General features: G+C 45.1%; 1 protein-coding gene across 1 annotated transcript in view; it reads left to right on the forward strand.

Moving 5' to 3' along the window:
* Positions 1 to 1,518: 1,518 nt before the first annotated feature.
* si:dkey-49n23.1 (semaphorin-3D) overlaps positions 1,519 to 15,434 on the forward strand; it is a 141,961-nt gene continuing 128,045 nt past the window's right edge. Inside the window, exon 1 of the mRNA XM_045705201.2 lies at positions 1,519 to 1,756. The gene's annotated coding sequence lies outside the window, so the exon portion shown is untranslated. The remainder of the gene's footprint in view (positions 1,757 to 15,434) is intronic.

The following is a 15,434-nucleotide window of genomic DNA, read 5'->3' on the forward strand; positions in this document are numbered from 1 at the left end:
GCGATGCTACATACAGAAAACGGTTAGTCAGGCTGATTGAGATAGCAACAGTCTACACCTGTTGTATTCAGCATTTCACTGTGAGGTCTACTACACCTGTTGTATTCAGCATTTCACTGTAAGGTCTACTACACCTGTTGTATTCAGCATTTCACTGTGAGGTCTACTACACCTGTTGTATTCAGCATTTCACTGTGAGGTCTACTACACCTGTTGTATTCAGCATTTCACTGTAAGGTCTACTACACCTGTTGTATTCAGCATTTCACTGTGAGGTCTACTACACCTGTTGTATTCAGCATTTCACTGTAAGGTCTACTACACCTGTTGTATTCAGCATTTCACTGTAAGGTCTACTACACCTGTTGTATTCAGCATTTCACTGTGAGGTCTACTACACCTGTTGTATTCAGCATTTCACTGTGAGGTCTACTACACCTGTTGTATTCAGCATTTCACTGTGAGGTCTACTACACCTGTTGTATTCAGCATTTCACTGTAAGGTCAACTACACCAGTTGTATTCAGCATTTCACTGTAAGGTATACTACACCAGTTGTATTCAGCATTTCACTGTGAGGTCTACTACACCTGTTGTATTCAGCATTTCACTGTGAGGTCTACTACACCTGTTGTATTCAGCATTTCACTGTAAGGTCTACTACACCTGTTGTATTCAGCATTTCACTGTAAGGTCTACTACACCTGTTGTATTCAGCATTTCACTGTAAGGTCAACCTACACCTGTTGTATTCAGCATTTCACTGTAAGGTCTACTACACCTGTTGTATTCAGCATTTCACTGTAAGGTCTACTACACCTGTTGTATTCAGCATTTCACTGTGAGGTCTACTACACCTGTTGTATTCAGCATTTCACTGTAAGGTCTACTACTCCTGTTGTATTCAGCATTTCACTGTGAGGTCTACTACACCTGTTGTATTCAGCATTTCACTGTGAGGTCTACTACACCTGTTGTATTCAGCATTTCACTGTGAGGTCTACTACACCTGTTGTATTCAGCATTTCACTGTGAGGTCTACTACACCTGTTGTATTCAGCATTTCACTGTGAGGTCTACTACACCTGTTGTATTCAGCATTTCACTGTGAGGTCTACTACACCTGTTGTATTCAGCATTTCACTGTGAGGTCTACTACACCTGTTGTATTCAGCATTTCACTGTGAGGTCTACTACACCTGTTGTATTCAGCATTTCACTGTAAGGTCTACTACACCTGTTGTATTCAGCATTTCACTGTAAGGTCTACTACACCTGTTGTATTCGGCGCACGTGACAAATAAACTTTGATTTGATTTAATGTAGAGAAAATGAATGACTTGTCTAGGCCTGTTATTATATTAACCTACCAATACTTTATTATAATGTGTTATATACATCTGCACAAACACATTATATTATTCCCACTCGATGTGCGTCACGAGCGTAATGAGCAGATGTTTTATTGGCGACAGAGCCGGAGGGAGCTGGGAAGCGCAGCCAAGGATGATGGAGGGATGATGGAGAGAGGGAGTACGTACGGAGGAGTGGCCTTCACGATCCCAGCCCAACATGCGGAGTTTGTTTATAACGCGTGGAAGGAAGGGGACAATGTGGAGACATCTCACGTCGCTTCACTTTCTCAAACCCTGCGGCAGATCGTTTCACCCTGTCACCGTATCAGGAGCCCGTCTACGTTAGATTTGGACTGGAATAACTCATCTAAAGAAATCACTTTCAAGAAATAAAGAGTCTGGTAAGTTGCGGAAAAGTTTACTTTCTGACATTAACTTTGATTTTTGAAACGGTTCTAACAATTTTGTGAGGCAGGCTATGAGGATATTGTTTGGAGGTAAAATCTGTCAAGCACATGATTTATGAGATTATGCGATACATCTATTCTAGATCAATCAATAGCCTACCAAAATTATTTTACAATTTATTTTGCTCTGTTTATAAACGTGTAAACAGCCGAATATATTCCAATCTGTTTGTGACTGAGATTCAGGGAGAAGCTCAATGTCTACATTGAGAAATTGACTATGTTGATTTTGAAGGAACATCCATTTGCAATGGAAGATATTGAAGATCTAAGCTTAAAACAGAGTAAGTTTAGAAGCAGTAGCATAGAGAATACAGTGAACCACCCCTAAAGAAATCTCTGGTCCTGGCTGATATGAGTAAGGTGCAGTGATTGTCTATATAACATCCTGTTATGGTAGTTGACTCCTCTGTACAAACTGTCTGTCAGACTGTTGTTTCCTCCTGTGACTGTGGCTACATTGTGCCTTTTCGTCTGTGACTGTGGCTACATTGTGCCTTTCTGTCTGTGACTGTGGCTACGTTGTGCCTTTCCGTCTGTGACTGTGGCTACATTGTGCCTTTCCGTCTGTGACTGTGGCTACGTTGTGCCTTTCCGTCTGTGACTGTGGCTACATTGTGCCTTTCCGTCTGTGACTGTGGCTACATTGTGCCTTTCCGTCTGTGACTGTGGCTACATTGTGCCTTTCCGTCTGTGACTGTGGCTACATTGTGCCTTTCCGTCTGTGACTGTGGCTACATTGTGCCTTTCCGTCTGTGACTGTGGCTACATTGTGCCTTTCCGTCTGTGACTGTGGCTACATTGTGCCTTTCCGTCTGTGACTGTGGCTACATTGTGCCTTTCCGTCTGTGACTGTGGCTGCCTTGGTTTCCTCTCTTTCCTATGACTGTATCTCTGCATTGTGTCTTTCCTCTTATCTCATTGCCACTGGAATAATAGTTTGACGTAGGCACGGAACCTAACAAGTGAGAAGGGGAAAGATACTTTAACCTTCTTGGAGAGAGAGAGAAACAGCACTAGATGCTTGGAGAGTTTGAGTATGCTGTCGGTGACACATCAAATCAAATCAAAGTTTGTTTGCCACTTGCGCTGAATACAACAGGTGTAGACCTTACAGTGAAATGCTTACTTACAGGCTCTAACCAATAGTGTAAAAAAGGTGTTAGGTGAACAATAGGTAAGTAAAGAAATAAAACAACAGTAAAAAGACAGGCCATATACAGTAGTGAGGCTACATACAGACACCGGTTAGTCAGGCTGATTGAGGTAGTATGTACATGTAGATTATGGTTAAAGTCACTATGTATATATAATGAACAGAGAGTAGCAGTAGAGAGGTTATAAATGTATATATGATGAACATGTTAAACCTCTGATATAGAGAAGTGCTCACTCTAATTTTACGTTTTAGTCATTTAGCAGACGCTCTTATCCAGAGAGACTTACAGTAGTGAATACATACATTTCATACCATGTATTTTTTGTTGTTATACTGGCCCCCCCCGTGGGAATCGAACCCACAACGCTGGCGTTGCACACACCATGCTGGCGTTGCAAACACCATGCTCTACCTACTGAGCCACAGGGAAGTCCAACTGAGCCACAGTAGAGAGCATCTAGCCAGGTACTTCACTCTTTCAGTGGGTGCTCCAGTGCAGTGTTCACACTTCACAATGCTTATCTGACTGGTGCCCTGCTCCAACAGTAACTGAGCTCTGCCACAGACTAACAAACAATAGCCGACCTGATTTACCCCATGAACACTGATTTATTTCTATCCTCCCGTACTTGAAGTCCTGTTATCTACATATTCCAAGTCATTGTTTGAAATTGAAATGCGTGTCTGAGTTGATATTGAGTGTCAATAGAATTGAAATAAGAATAGAATGTCTACTTTGTTGTCCATTTTGTGAGAAACAGAAACGTGTCCTCTGCATATGTCAAAATGGTACAACAAAATAGACCCGTTCTCACGTTTACAATCTCTATTCAAGGGTGTTGATGACATCGTGATGGAATTACCACTGTATCTTATTTCCGTGAGTGTCTGTTTGACATAAAGAGACAGATGTTGAAAGTACCGTACAGTGCCATATATCCATCAGTGGTGTAATCATTCCAGGAGCTACACAGCCTTCTGTTTCAACACCGTTTACAACTTCAACACATGTCCCAATATGCTTTGTGTTTACCATGAAAAAGCACGTACACGCGCACGAACACGCATACGCACACGCACACGCACACGCACACGCACACGCACACACACACACACACACACACACACACAATGGTCTTCACTCTCTCCCCCTCACTCTCTCCCCCTCCTTCCTCCTCTCTGTCTCTGACGTGTAGATTCATCATGGTAATAGAGGCTACAGCCAGATCTGAGCTGGTCATAGGCAATAACTACTTGTAGGGGCCTGAGTTGTAACACAAGTTGTAACATATGTACAGTGTAACACCATTCCCTCGTCAACACAAAGACTGAGATATTCATTCATTTAAAAACTGCCACTTTGAGAGATGATCTGTCCTGATCCAATAAGCGATGTTACATGTTACTAAGAGGTCTCCAGTGTATCAGAACCAGAACCTGCTGATGTGTTCTCTTCCTCTCCAGGTCCAGTTTATTGAGTTTACCTAAGGGGACTGTGCCAGGGCTCAGAGGTTACAGGCTGGTCTGAGGCTGGGCTGAGAGGGTCTGAAGATGTGTCCAAAATACCACAGTAGTACCTATATAGTGCACTACTTTTGACTAGAGCCTTATACGACCCTTGTCAAAAGTAGCGCACAATATAGGACACAGCCTGAGGCTGAGCCGGACTTAGAATGGACTGAGAGGGGTCTGAGTTTAGAGGCTAGGCTGGAGGTCAGTCTGTCTGTTGGGACACCTCCAGTCCTCTATTGCCAGTCAGCCAAGCACAGTGGGCGGCAGGTTTTGTTCCTCAAATTAACCCAGAGGTCCCATGCACATCTCATGGGACCAGCTCTCTGATCTTACCCTCCCTATATCTCTCCCAGCACTCCACCCCTCCACCCCTCCCCATTCCCCAGCTACCTCCCTCTGGGTTGCTGCTACTCCATCAGGGACTAGCTAGAGCTCTGGGTCTGGTTCTCCTCACAGCAGGGTACAGCTCTGGGTCTGGTTCTCCTCACAGCAGACTGACAGAGCTTCAGTGGGAAGGGAGGGAAGGCTGAGGAGAGAGAGATAGAAGGATGAGGGGGGATGGAGGGAGGGAGAGGGGGACAGAGAGAAAGAGAGATGAAGGGGGAGGGAGGGAGGGAGAGGGGGACAGAGAGAGAGAGATGAAGGGGGAGGGAGAGAGATGAGGAGGAGAGAGAGAGAGAGATGAAGGGGGAGAGAGAGATGAGGAGGAGAGAGAGAGAGAGAGAGATGAAGGGGGAAGGAGAGAGAGATGAGGGAGGGAGAGGAGAAGAGAGAGAGATGAAGGGGGAGGGAGAGAGATATGCGGGAGGGAGAGGAGGAGAGAGAGAGAGATGAAGGGGGAGGGAGAGAGTGATGAGGGAGGGAGAGGAACAGAGAGAGAGAGAGAGATGAAGGGGGAGTGAGAGAGATGAGGGAGGGAGAGGAGAAGAGAGAGAGAGCGAGATGAAGGGGGAGTGAGAGAGAGATGAGGGAGGGAGAGGAGGAGAGAGAGAGAGATGAGGGAGGGAGAGGAGAAGAGAGAGAGAGAGAGAGAGAGAGAGATGAAGGGGGAGGGAGAGAGAGATGAGGGAGGGAGAGGAGGAGAAAGAGAGAGAGATGGGGGAGGGAGATGAGGGAGGGAGAGGAGAAGAGAGAGATGAAGGGGGAGGAGAGGAGGAGAGAGAGAGATGAAGGGGGAGGGAGAGGAGGAGAGAGAAAGAGAGAGAGATGAGGGAGGGAGAGGAGAGAGAGAGAGAGAGATGAAGGGGGAGGGAGAGGAGGAGAGAGAGAGATGAAGGGGGAGTGAGAGAGAGATGAGGGAGGGAGAGGAGGAGAGAGAGAGAGAGAGAGAGAGATGAAGGGGGAGGGAGAGGAGGAGAGAGAGAGAGAGATGAAGGGGGAGTGAGAGAGAGATGAGGGAGGGAGAGGAGGAGAGAGAGAGAGAGAGAGAGAGAGAGAGAGAGAGAGAGAGAGAGAGAGAGATGAAGGGGGAGTGATGAGGGGATGAGTATTACATGTTGTATTCTCTTTCTAGTTCAGGTCCTACAGTCAGAGTATAGATCTAGAACCAGTAGAACATATTGAATATGTAACATTGTCTATAAAATGTATCATATTGCCTCTTTTCTCTATAAAACGTATCATATTGCCTCTTTTCTCTATAAAACGTATCATATTGCCTCTTTTCTCTATAAAAAGTACCATATTGCCTCTTTTCTCTATAAAACGTACCATATTGCCTCCTTTGTCTATAAAACGTACCATATTGCCTCTTTGGAAGCATCAGGATGATCAGGAGGTGGGGATGAGGTTAAAGTCAAATAGTGCTTACTGTCTAAACACTGCAAGACCATGGCATTATGGGTCTGTAGGAAAGATAGAGGGAGGTAGATGCTGCTGGGTGGTTTATAGTCAGGATCGGGTCCTGGGTCCTTCTCATTGTTTCAGTATGTGTCAGGCAGGCAGGTATAAACCATCCTTTATTACTGCTGCCTAAGGATGGCGAGAGAGACAGCTGGGTTGAGAGAGAGGTGAGAGAGGAGGAGAATGAAAGAGAGTGAAAGATGTGGGGGAAAGATAAACAGAGACTGTAGGTATCAAGTACCCCTGTTTTCACTTCGACGAGGAAAGCTAGGAAGTGTTTCTTTCCTAAACGTCTCAGTTGAACATTTTGATTTAATTGATTTAAAACATGCTATTCCAACATTTTTTTTAACCTTTATTTAACCTTTATTTAACGAGGCAAGTCAGTTAAGAACAAATTGTTATTTACAATGACGGCCCACTTGTAAAGGCCAAACCTTCCCCTAACGACGCTGGGCCAAGTCCCTATGGGACTCCCGAACATGGCCGGTTATGATACAGCCCGGGTAACACCTCTAGCACTGCAATGCAGTGACTTAGACCGCTGTGCCACTTACCAATGCACCAACCCCAATTCTCCTGCGGTGACCTTTGCTGCTTTTTTTGTTTTCCTGATGATTATTTACTAGGAACCTCTACGATTACAAACTATGTTGGATTTGTATTGTTAATCAAATCGATTAATTATTGTTAATAGCGCTATTGGGATAAAACGCAAAATGATTGATTATGTTACTAGTGTCATTGATTGTGTTGTTAGCGTTACTGGGAGAACACCCCCATTCAACGGGAAAGTAGGTGTACCGTCTGTTTCAGTCAGTCAGTCAGAGGTGGTGTACCGCCTGTTTCAGTCAGTCAGTCAGAGGTGGTGTACCGCCTGTTTCAGTCAGTCAGTCAGAGGTGGTGTACCGCCTGTTTCAGTCAGTCAGAGGTGGTGTACCGCCTGTTTCAGTCAGTCAGAGGTGGTGTACCGCCTGTTTCAGTCAGTCAGAGGTGGTGTACCGCCTGTTTCAGTCAGTCAGAGGTGGTTTACCGCCTGTTTCAGTCAGTCAGAGGTGGTGTACTGTCTGTTTCAGTCAGTCAGAGGTGGTTTACCGCCTGTTTCAGTCAGTCAGAGGTGGTGTACCGCCTGTTTCAGTCAGTCAGTCAGAGGTGGTGTACAGCCTGTTTCAGTCAGTCAGTCAGAGGTGGTGTACCGCCTGTTTCAGTCAGTCAGATGTGGTGTACTGTCTGTTTCAGTCAGTCAGAGGTGGTGTACCGTCTGTTTCAGTCAGTCAGAGGTGGTGTACCGCCTGTTTCAGTCAGTCAGTCAGAGGTGGTGTACAGCCTGTTTCAGTCAGTCAGTCAGAGGTGGTGTACCGCCTGTTTCAGTCAGTCAGTCAGAGGTGGTGTACCGCCTGTTTCAGTCAGTCAGAGGTGGTTTACCGCCTGTTTCAGTCAGTCAGAGGTGGTGTTCCATCTGTTTCAGTCAGTCAGAGGTGGTGTACTGTCTGTTTCAGTCAGTCAGAGGTGGTTTACCGCCTGTTTCAGTCAGTCAGAGGTGGTGTACCGTCTGTTTCAGTCAGTCAGAGGTGGTGTACCGCCTGTTTCAGTCAGTCAGTCAGAGGTGGTGTACCGCCTGTTTCAGTCAGTCAGTCAGAGGTGGTGTACCGCCTGTTTCAGTCAGTCAGTCAGAGGTGGTGTACTGCCTGTTTCAGTCAGTCAGAGGTGGTGTACCGCCTGTTTCAGTCAGTCAGAGGTGGTGTACCGTCTGTTTCAGTCAGTCAGAGGTGGTGTACCGCCTGTTTCAGTCAGTCAGAGGTGGTGTACCGTCTGTTTCAGTCAGTCAGAGGTGGTTTACCGCCTGTTTCAGTCAGTCAGAGGTGGTGTACCGTCTGTTTCAGTCAGTCAGAGGTGGTGTACCGCCTGTTTCAGTCAGTCAGAGGTGGTGTACCGTCTGTTTCAGCCAGTCAGAGGTGGTGTACCGTCTGTTTCAGCCAGTCAGAGGTGGTGTACCGTCTGTTTCAGCCAGTCAGAGGTGGTGTACCAGCTGTCTATACTCTGCATGACAGAGTTTTATATCCTCCTGTTTAAATTATTCATCAAATTAATTGATTGATTATTTTTATTAGTGTAATTGGGAGAACACCCTAATTCAGCTGTATAGTGTGTGTGTGTGTTTAAGTATCAATCAGATGGAATTTCAGCCCCACACTCCCAGCTGTGTCTGTGACAGCGCGTTGAAGAATAGAGTTCCATGTCCTCCTCCAACTCTCAGATTGGCTACAATATACTTTACGTAGAGCGATTAGGTGACTAACATATACATTCCTCTTCATTTCCCCTCTGGGTTATTAAGGCATGTTTCTATAAATCATGTGATTATACAGTTGTGATATAAACCAGACCAGCTGACATGTTAATAATATTATACAAACCTCACCACCCACTTATACATATATTGCATCTTAATTTGATCATCCTGTTGTTTCAGGAATTTTCCTGCACGGCAGGAAATGAAAACTTCTAAAGTTTGTAATTTCCATTTTAAAATGTATCAAACCCTACAACAACAAAAAATGTCCATTAATTATAATCTACATCATATTTCACATTTCCTGTGGCTGCAGGATTATTTTCCTTCTGTGAGAAACTGAGTCAAATTAGGATCTCACATCTGTAGTACTACTCCCTGTATCCTGTTTCCTTAGGGTAGGGCTGGGGTATGGGTACGTTCTGTCCACTGGTTCATGCTGGACATAAAGAGAGGAAGTTGGACGTTCTCAGGAGTGGTTGTGGTTTGCTGTGTGTGAACAAAGCTTGAATTGGGAAGGTGAAATAACATTAGCAAGTGCATGTTACATAGCAGTTCAGTCAAGGCTTTGTGAAAGAGGGCCATTGTGGTTATTGGGATGTTACATGCACTGTTTATTTTTTGTTCCTTCCTCTCCTGCTGTTTCCTGTGTGTGTGTGTGTGTGTGTGTGTGTGTGTGTGTGTGTGTGTGTGTGTGTGTGTGTGTGTGTGTGTGTGTGTGTGTGTGTGTGTGTGTGTGTGTGTGTGTGTGTGTGTGTGTGTGTGTGTGTGTGTGTGTGTGTGCGTGCGTGCATGCATGCGAGAGAGAGAGAGACCACCCAACCAGAATGTCACTAGTGTCCTCTCTCTCTTGACAGTGCAGGAGCAAAGCAGTAGGCCTGTTCCTTCCGATGATACAACAGAAGCAATGCAAAAAGTAGCTGGGTCATGTTAAGGCATTCTCTTCCGCTGTTCTTCTCACACAGGAGACACACTGACTGGAATGTTATGATGCAACTGTTAAAACTGTCACGGTTGTTTAAAGGAGTGGACCAAAGCGCAGCGTGTGTATCGTTCCACATTTTATTTAAACTGTGAAACTATGCAAGACATATAAATAAGCAAAACAACAAACCGTGACGAAGAGGTACAACATACACTAACTCAAAACAATCACCCACAAAACCTAGTGGGAAAAACAACAACTTAAATATGATCCCCAATTAGAGACAACGATGACCAGCTGCCTCTAATTGGAGATCATCCCAAAAAACAACAACATAGAAATACAAAAACTAGAACCCCACATGGAAATACATAAACTAGACAAAACCCCCAACATAGAAAAAAGAAACTAGAACCAACATAGACATAAATAAACTAGACATAACCCTCTGTCACACCCTGACCTACTCTACCATAGAAAAATAAATGCTTTCTATGGTCAGGACGTGACAAAAACATAATGATGCGCACCAGCAGCCCACTGGACTTGAGTCCCGGCACCTCAAAATGTTCTACTGCTTGAGCTCCTGTTTCTCTGATAGAATATTAGCACAAAAGTATTGAGGAGTTCCTGCACCTAAATATAAACAGTACCTGTACACAAAATGAATACTGTTACCTATTTCAGTCCAAGACCAGCACTGATACACATGCTGGGTTAGATGGAAAGGTAGGCAGGGATGGAAGGTAGGCAGGGATGGAAGGTAAGCAGGGATGAAAGGTAAGCAGGGATGGAAGGTAGGCAGGGATGGAAGGTAGGCAGGGATGGAAGGTAGGCAGGGATGGAAGGTAGGCAGGGATGGAAAGTAGGCAGGGATGGAAGATAGGCAGGGATGGAAGGTAGGCAGGGATGGAAGGTAGGTAGGGATGGAAGGTAGACAGGGATGGAAGGTAGGCAGGGATGGAAGTTAGACAGGGATGGAAGGTAGGCAGGGATGGAACGTAAGCAGGGATGGAAGGTAAGCAGGGATGGAAGGTTGGCAGGGATGGAAGGTAGGCAGGGATGGAAGTTAGACAGGGATGGAAGGTAGGCAGGGATGGAAGGTAAGCAGGGATAGAAGGTAGGCAGGGATGGAAGGTAGGCAGGGATGGAAGGTAGGTAGGGATGGAAGGTAGACAGGGATGGAAGGTAGGCAGGGATGGAAGTTAGACAGGGATGGAAGGTAGGCAGTGATGGAAGGTAAGCAGGGATAGAAGGTAGGCAGGGATGGAAGGTAGACAGGAATGGAAGGTAAGCAGGGATGGAAGGTAAGCAGGGATGGAAGGTAGGCAGGGATGGAAGGTAAGCAGGGATGTTAATGTCAATAGAAAAGTTGAAACTGATTCCTGCAAAAGGCAACATGTCAAAAGCCTCTTAGAACAGTAACACTGTTTTGTGTTATCATTCGTCTGTGACTTGAAATGACTAGATTTAAACAAATGAATGAATGTTTGGGAATGTGTTGATTGAGACTAATATGGTATTGTTTTTCACTCCCTTTTGAGTGTGTCACATGGCCTTCATCACCTTTACTATTTAAACTAACTTATCAGTGGTAACCTTCACAGCTTTAGTCTAAACTTGGCTGTCGGCAGTGATATCGCTCATAGGTTTTATGTTGTCATTCTCAGCTGAGGTGTTACCCTCCAATTGTGTGTCTGGAACTCTTTGCTCGGGCCTGGTCTGTAATGCCAGGTGACGACAGATACGGATCAGTCTGTCCATGTTGAGGTGATGAATGTGATCTGGTCTGTCTGTTGTTGAGTCCATGTCCAGGTGACGACAGATATGGATCAGTCTGTCACCTGGACACAGACAGCGGGTTAGAGCTACTGATTGACTACTTACAGGAGATCTCTCTCTCTAGCCCTTCTTACATCAGCAGATGTCACAAAGTGCTTATACAGAAACCCAGCCTAAAACCCCAAACAGAAAAGCAATGCAGAGGCACGGTGGCTAGGAAAAACTCCTTAGAAAGGCAGGAACCTAAGAAGAAACCTAATGAGGAACCAGGCTTTGAGGGGTGGCCAGTCATCTTCTGGCTGTGCCGGGTAGAGATTGTAGGAGTACATCGTTCTTCAATATGTTCAAACATTCATAGAAGACCAGAAGGGTCAAATAATAATCACAGTGGTTTTAAAGGGTGCAACAGGTCAATACCTCAGGAGTAAATGTCAGTTGGCTTTTCATAGCCGAGCATTCAGAGGTCGAGACAGTAGGTGCGGTAGAGAGAGAGAGGAAGGGAGGGAAGAGAGGGTCGAAAAACAGCAGGTCCGAGACAAGGTAGCATATCCGGTGAACAGGTCAGGGTTCCATAGCCGCAGGCAGAACAGTTGAAACTGGAGCTGCGGCTTGACAAGGTGGACTGGGGACAGCCAGGAGAATCAGGCCAGGCAGTCCTGAGGCATGGTCCTAGGGCTCAGCCCCCCCCCCCCCCCCCCATTTCCCTGGTGTCCTGTGACATCTTGTTAGGTATTTTTTGGGGGGTGTTCAATTATAATTGTCTATAATTACCCCCCTGCTCAACAGCTTGAGTTAGGGTGAGGGTTCTAGCCTCCAGAAAAAGTCCACAGCTGAAATGCTGTTGGTCTTCATGTTTTGTTGATCACCTAAAAGGAAAGTGTTTTACTATCAGGTGTTCTGTTTACTAAAGACCTTGGTCCTAGAACACCTGCCAGATCAAATATTATCTTTCATTTATCAGGTAAATGAAAGATTATCTTTCATTCTTTATCAAGTATGGAATGTTATCTGCAGATTTGGGAGCACACACTCTATTCAAATCCACATGTGAAAGTGTTATGTTGTTACTGAAAAATGAAGAAAGAAAAAACAGTTTAGATACAGAAATTAAGTGTATAATCGTGAGTTTTATGGAGAGAGTAACAATCTGGAGAGAGTAACAATCTGGAGAGAGTAACAATCTGGAGAGAGTAACAATCTGGAGAGAGTAACAATCTGGAGAGAGTAACAATCTGGAGAGAGTAACAATCTGGAGAGAGCAACAATCTGGAGAGAGTAACAATCTGGAGAGAGTAACAATCTGGAGAGAGTAACAATCTGGAGAGAGTAACAATCTGGAGAGAGTAACAATCTGGAGAGAGTAACAATCTGGAGAGAGTAACAATCTGGAGAGAGTAACAATCTGGAGAGAGCAACAATCTGGAGAGAGTAACAATCTGGAGAGAGTAACAATCTGGAGAGAGTAACAATCTGGAGAGAGTAACAATCTGGAGAGAGTAACAATCTGGAGAGAGTAACAATCTGGAGAGAGTAACAATCTGGAGAGAGTAACAATCTGGAGAGAGTAACAATCTGGAGAGAGTAACAATCTGGAGAGAGTAACAATCTGGAGAGAGTAACAATCTGGAGAGGGCGGCAATCTGGAGAGAGTAACAATCTGGAGAGAGTAACAATCTGGAGAGAGTAACAATCTGGAGAGAGTAACAATCTGGAGAGAGTAACAATCTGGAGAGAGCAACAATCTGGAGAGAGTAACAATCTGGAGAGAGTAACAATCTGGAGAGAGTAACAATCTGGAGAGAGTAACAATCTGGAGAGAGTAACAATCTGGAGAGAGTAACAATCTGGAGAGAGTAACAATCTGGAGAGAGTAACAATCTGGAGAGAGTAACAATCTGGAGAGAGTAACAATCTGGAGAGGGCGGCAATCTGGAGAGAGTAACAATCTGGAGAGAGTAACAATCTGGAGAGAGCAACAATCTGGAGAGAGTAACAATCTGGAGAGAGTAACAATCTGGAGAGAGTAACAATCTGGAGAGAGTAACAATCTGGAGAGAGTAACAATCTGGAGAGAGTAACAATCTGGAGAGAGTAACAATCTGGAGAGAGCAACAATCTGGAGAGAGTAACAATCTGGAGAGAGTAACAATCTGGAGAGAGTAACAATCTGGAGAGAGTAACAATCTGGAGAGAGTAACAATCTGGAGAGAGTAACAATCTGGAGAGAGTAACAATCTGGAGAGAGTAACAATCTGGAGAGAGTAACAATCTGGAGAGAGTAACAATCTGGAGAGAGTAACAATCTGGAGAGAGTAACAATCTGGAGAGAGTAACAATCTGGAGAGAGTAACAATCTGGAGAGAGTAACAATCTGGAGAGGGTAGCAATTTGGAGAGAGTAACAATCTGGAGAGAGTAACAATCTGGAGAGAGCAACAATCTGGAGAGGGTAGCAATTTGGAGAGAGTAACAATCTGGAGAGAGTAACAATCTGGAGAGAGTAACAATCTGGAGAGAGTAACAATCTGGAGAGAGTAACAATCTGGAGAGGGTAGCAATTTGGAGAGAGTAACAATCTGGAGAGAGTAACAATCTGGAGAGAGCAGGTATGAGAGAGTAGCAATTTGGAGAGAGCCGGTATGCGAGAGTAGCAGTCTGGAGAGAGCAGTCATGACAGAGTAGTAGCAATCTGGAGTGAGTAGCAATCTGGAATCAGATTTGACCATTCAGACACAAGTCGCATGGCGAGGAATCAGATTTGACCATTCAGACACAAGTCGCATGGCGAGGAATCAGATTTGAATCTGTCTTCAAACCACCTACGTAGGTGGTCCTCTAAATTACAGCATATTGTTTTGACAATGTCATGTAAAACAAGACAGACACACACCCTGACACTCAGAGCAGTCAGTCTGAACTAAAAGAGGCCAAGGCGGCAGCTCTGAGGAACAATGGCTAACAAAAATAAATGCATTCATGTCAAGCACATTGTCCTGCTATAATTCAAACAAACGTCTAAGGATGGGGATTCGTAACGGAGTATTTGCGTAGCTCTCTAACCATAACAGCACATGACAGTGTCAGACCTCAGCAACACATAACAGCACATGACAGTGTCAGACCTCAGCAACACATAACAGCACATGACAGTGTCAGACCTCAGCAACACATAACAGCACATGACAGTGTCAGACCTCAGCAACACATAACAGCACATGACAGTGTCAGACCTCAGCAACACATAACAGCACATGACAGTGTCAGACCTCAGCAACACATAACAGCACATGACAGTGTCAGACCTCAGCAACACATAACAGCACATGACAGTGTCAGACCTCAGCAACACATAACAGCACATGACAGTGTCAGACCTCAGCAACACATAACAGCACATGACAGTGTCAGACCTCAGCAACACCTAACAGCACATGACAGTGTCAGACCTCAGCAACACATAACAGCACATGACAGTGTCAGACCTCAGCAACACATAACAGCACATGACAGTGTCAGACCTCAGCAACACCTAACAGCACATGACAGTGTCAGACCTCAGCAACACATAACAGCACATGACAGTGTCAGACCTCAGCAACACATAACAGCACATGACAGTGTCAGACCTCAGCAACACATAACAGCACATGACAGTGTCAGACCTCAGCAACACATAACAGCACATGACAGTGTCAGACCTCAGCAACACCTAACAGCACATGACAGTGTCAGACCTCAGCAACACCTAACAGCACATGACAGTGTCAGACCTCAGCAACACCTAACAGCACATGACAGTGTCAGACCTCAGCAACACCTAAAAGCACATGACAGTGTCAGACCTCAGCAACACATAACAGCACATGACAGTGTCAGACCTCAGCAACACATAACAGCACATGACAGTGTCAGACCTCAGCAACACATAACAGCACATGACAGTGTCAGACCTCAGCAACACCTAACAGCACATGACAGTGTCAGACCTCAGCAACACATAACAGCACATGACAGTGTCAGACCTCAGCAACACATAACAGCACATGACAGTGTCAGACCTCAGCAACACCTAACAGCACATGACAGTGTCAGACCTCAGC

This window comes from Salmo salar, chromosome 22 (assembly GCF_965601325.2).
Source record: "Salmo salar chromosome 22, fSalSal1, whole genome shotgun sequence".
Classification (NCBI taxonomy): domain Eukaryota; kingdom Metazoa; phylum Chordata; class Actinopteri; order Salmoniformes; family Salmonidae; genus Salmo; species Salmo salar.